Source organism: Nansenia antarctica (genome assembly GCF_963989245.1).
Source record: "Nansenia antarctica genome assembly, chromosome: 6".
NCBI lineage: Eukaryota > Metazoa > Chordata > Actinopteri > Argentiniformes > Microstomatidae > Nansenia > Nansenia antarctica.
In genome coordinates, this window is record NC_137676.1 from 74,121,878 (window position 1) to 74,126,877 (window position 5,000).

Sequence of the window (5,000 nt, forward strand, 5' to 3'; positions counted from 1 at the left end):
AGTCACAATATCACAATAACACAAGGTAATAACACAAGGTAATAACATAACGTGACGTTAGAATTATAAGGTTCTATCTCCATTTTTGTCAAAATTGAGTTTTTTACATAATCTGATCCATTAGGTGTTTATTAATGCCTGTGTGGTGTTATTTTTTTAAATGTTGACATTTTTGAGTTAGTAATTAATAAAATACAAAGGTTCCATCTCACAAAACATAATGGAATGTAAAAACTTTGACGCTCAATATCTCTGAACTGCCCTAAACGGAGATAGAACCTTCTCATTCTAAACGGAGATAGAACCTTCTCATTCTAAACGGAGATAGAACCTTCTCATTCTAAACGGAGATAGAACCTTATCATTCTAAACAGAGATAGAACCTTATCATTCTAAACGGAGATAGAACCTTATCATTCTAAACGGAGATAGAACCTTATCATTCTAAACAGAGATAGAACCTTATCATTCTAAACGGAGATAGAACCTTATCATTCTAAACTCACGACAAGGTAATAACACAAGGTAACACAATAATTACATCCAATGTAGTACACACACACACTCACACACACACACACACACACACACTACACAACAGTAAACATCTTTGGGTTCTTCAACATTGGCATTGCAGCAAGATACAAAATCCCAATACTACAGCAGAACCATTTGTACTACAGTGGAATGTAGTGTGCGTGTGTATGCGTGTGTGTGTGTGCGTGTGCGTGTGTGTGTGTGTGTATGCGTGTGTGTGTGTATATGCGTGTGTGTGTGTGTGTGTGTGTGTGTGTGTGTGTGCGTGTGTGTGTGCGTACGTGTGTATGCGTGTGTGTGTGTGTGTGTGCGTGCGTGTGTGTGTGTGTGCGTACGTGCGTGTGCGTGTGTGTGCACGTGCGTGCATGTGTCTTTTACCTGGCCTTTTACCTGATAGAATATGTGTTTGTGTTTCTTGTGGGGTTGAGATTAGATCAACCTTTGATCTCTCATTCATGTGGCGCTCTGCTTCCTTTGTGCGTGCATGCATGCGCACGTGTGTGTGTGTGTGTGTGTGTGTGTCTCTCTCTCCCTTCCTTACCTGTGAAGTTCTGGTGTGCCTCTTCCATTGATCAAAGCTCAAAGCAGCAGCCATAAAGCAGCCCTAGCCCTAACCCATAAAGCAGCCCTAGCCCTAACCCATAAAGCAGCCCTAGCCCTAACCCATAAAGCAGCCCTAGCCCTAACCCATAAAGCAGCCCTAGCCCTAACCCATAAAGCAGCCCTAGCCCTAACCCATAAAGCAGCCCTAGCCCTAACCCATAAAGCAGCCCTAGCCCTAACCCATAAAGCAGCCCTAGCCCTAACCCATAAAGCAGCCCTAGCCCTAACCCATAAAGCAGCCCTAGCCCTAACCCATAAAGCAGCCCTAGCCCTAACCCATAAAGCATCAGACAGCCCAGCTGCTGCAGCTGGAGGGACGCCAGCACCCAGCCAGCACCCAGCCACGGCACACACTCTATCTATTGTGGACAGTGGCTTTCAGAAGTGTGTTTGATACCACAATGCAATCCTGACCTATTCAGAGAGAAGGAGAGAGACAGGAGGAGAGAGGGACGGAGGGAGGGAGGGAGGGAGAGAGAGTGGGAGTGGGAGAGGGAGAGGAAGAGGGAGAGGGAGAGGGAGAGAGACAGAGAGAGAGAGACAGAGAGAGAGACAGAGAGAGAGACAGAGAGAGAGAGAGAGAGGTTAGAGAGGCAGGTAGCCTAGAGCAGTGGTTCCCAACCTTTTTTGTCTTGTGTACCCCTTGAGCTGTTTTGCCATGCCAGAAGTACCCCCTCACTCATGCGTGTTGATTATTTCCCAAAATGTTCAATTAAACACTAACTTGCAAATATAACATTTATTACACAACAGTTAGTTCCGACCAAGTCATTTGATTGGACAAGAGGCATTCCATGAGTGCCGATATACAGTATAACAGCACTGGGACTTTTAACTATATGTATCTGTATCTGTCCACCGCACATGTGTTCTATTACAGTTTTTTCCAATTGCTAACACAATAAAATGACATGCATAGCACAATTATTTAAACTGACACACAGAGAGCAAAACCTCTTCTCGAGTCTCCAAAACTCTAAACACATTTTCTGCTTTACACACATTTTGCTATTCAAAATGGCACTTTTTAAATGCACTAAACACGGTTCTCTGCCTAAGACACAACAATCTGACATAAAGTCACATGTTTGCCATTTCAAAACACTGCCATTCAAAATTAGACTACATGAGCTAATTGGCCAATACATGTACCACCTGGCCACCTCAATGTTTAATTCATTCATCACACACACACACACACACTGCCTCGAGACAGCCAGCGAACGTCTGTGTGAAGCAGTAGCTGCTCATGCTCTGACCCGCTGCCATGACAAAGAGTTTGAAACAGTCTGTGGTTCATTGGCCGGGACTGAATGAAGTTAATCACCTTAACTGCGTCATCCATAACTGCACTTAACTCGGGGCTCATCCTTTTGCTGGCGAGTGCCTCCCGGTGAATAATACAGTGTATCCACTTAATTTGGGGGTTCACCTTCATCACACGCCCAAGCAGCCCACGCACCTTACCCGTCATTGCTGCCGCTCCATCGGTACAGATGTGACTGCAGGATTTCCACTCCAGATCGTTGTCTTTGAAGAAGCTGTCAATAATCAGAAATATTTCCTCGCCAGTTGTCTTTTCTGGCAGCGTCTTGCAAAACAAGATATGCTCATTTATGTCCGACTCTACTTTATAACGCACAAAGCAGCTGAGCCTCCTCACTAACGTCGGTCATTTCATCTAATTGCAAAGCGAACTGACCTGCTTGCTTCATTTGATCCACCACTTGTCCGACAATATTTATGGACATATCATCAATCCGACGGGAGACGGTATTGTTTGATAATGGTACCAACTTGAGCGCGTCAGCTGCTTTCTTGTCAAGCATAGTTTTAGCCAAAATCATAGCGGCAGGCAAAATCAGATCTTCGGCGATTGAATGTGTTTTTTTTTTACTTAGCCACCAGTAATGAAACAGCATAGGACGCCTCCAGTGCTTTGCTTGACACACTCGCCGCTTTCTTCAGTGTAGCCTGACTTGACTTGAACTCTGACAGTTTTCGCTTGAAAAAGTCGTCAGTTTTACCAACAGTTGCTAGGTGTTTGGTGCTCTGGTGTCGCTGTAAATGGGATGGCTTCATTTAATTATTAGCCAGGACTTCGCCGCAGAAAAAGCACTGTGGCTGTGGTGGATCAGCCGGTGTACATGTAAATCCCCACAAAACATATGTTTCCAAATAATAGCGGGGCCCTTTTTTTTTTTTTTTTCTGATCTAACCGTCTGATCTGCCTCTGATCTGACCGTTACTGTAGCTGGTCGTTTTAACCATCTGTCCATCTTTGCGGTATACTGACAGGCCTAGCTGACTTGCGTGCGAAAATGATCGTGAACATGATTTAAATGTGACGTGACTACCACTTGTGTTACAGTCCTCACCTGTCGGGGAGGAACTTAAGTTGCAGCGTACCATTTTAACAACAGGTTTATGAAATTACTTGTATATTTATTTATTTTTTTGGAAGGGGAAATAAATTATAATTCCAAATCTTTCCACGTACCCCCTGCAATCCCCTCACGTACCCCTAGGGGTCCGCGTACCCCCGGTTGGGAACCACTGGCCTAGAGGTTAGAGAGGCAGGTAGTCTAGAGGTTAGAGGTCAGGTAGTCTAGAGGTTAGAGAGGCTGGTAGACTAGAGGTTAGAGAGGCAGGTAGCCTATAGGTTAGAGAGGCAGGTAGTCTAGAGGTTAGAGAGGCAGGTAGTCTAGAGGTTAGAGAGGCAGGTAGTCTAGAGGTTAGAGAGGCAGGTAGTCTAGAGGTTAGAGAGGCAGGTAGTCTAGAGGTTAGAGAGGCAGGTAGTCTAGAGGTTAGAGAGGCAGGTAGTCTAGAGGTTAGAGAGGCAGGTAGTCTAGACGGTTAGAGAGGCAGGTAGTCTAGAGGTTAGAGAGGCAGGTAGTCTAGAGGTTAGAGAGGCAGGTAGTCTAGAGGTTAGAGAGGCAGGTAGTCTAGAGGTTAGAGAGGCAGGTAGTCTAGAGGTTAGAGAGGCAGGTAGTCTAGAGGTTAGAGAGGCAGGTAGCCGGGAGGTTAGAGAGGCAGGTAGTCTAGAGGTTAGAGAGGCAGGTAGTCTAGAGGTTAGAGAGGCAGGTAGTCTAGAGGTTAGAGAGGCAGGTCGTCTAGAGCAGTGTTTCTCAACCCTCTCCTCGGGGCGCCCCAGCCGCTCCACATATTTGATCTGTTCCACCACCAGCTCACCTGATTCAACTAATCAAGTACAAACCATAATCGCTTTGTACTTTATTAGTTGTATCAGGTGTGCTGGTGGTGGAACAGATCAAATATGTGGAGCGGCTGGGGCGCCCCGAGGAGAGGGTTGAGAACCACTGGTCTAGAGGTTAGAGAGGCAGGTAGTCTAGAGGTTAGAGAGGCAGATAGTCTAGAGGTTAGAGAGGCAGGTAGTCTAGAGGTTAGAGAGGCAGGTAGTCTAGAGGTTAGAGAGGCAGGTAGTCTAGAGGTTAGAGAGGCAGCTAGTCTAGAGGTTGATTTTGTCTCGTGGTTATGTGTGTACATTGTCCATTGTGACAGTCATGTGTAATGTGTAACCATGGTGACAGTCATGTGTAATGTGTGTATCAGTGGAGGCTGGTGACTTCCAGAATTGAGGTGGCCAATTATTTTCCGCTTGCTCGCTTCACTCGCGATGGAATGTTCCCTGTTCTTCTTATCTGTCTTTGTGCTGGCGAAAGGCATACATGGAGTGTAAGCTACGATCAGAGCAACAAAGAATGTTAAAAAATGCAGTAATTTGATATGGAAGAATATTAAATTGACTTGTAATAAAACGAAATCGACTATATTAAAAATAAAACAGTTCAATAAATCCTAAATGTTGTCTACCTATTCGATGTATAAATCGCGCCAGA

The 5,000-nt window shown here is 45.1% G+C and overlaps 1 protein-coding gene across 1 annotated transcript in view; it reads left to right on the forward strand.

Annotated features, from left to right (window-relative positions):
- The window catches only part of LOC308160968 (thrombospondin-type laminin G domain and EAR repeat-containing protein-like), a gene marked incomplete at both ends in the record, with an annotated part of 35,948 nt that overhangs the window by 15,536 nt on the left and 15,412 nt on the right, over nt 1-5,000 (forward strand). The gene's annotated exons all lie outside the window — the stretch shown is intronic.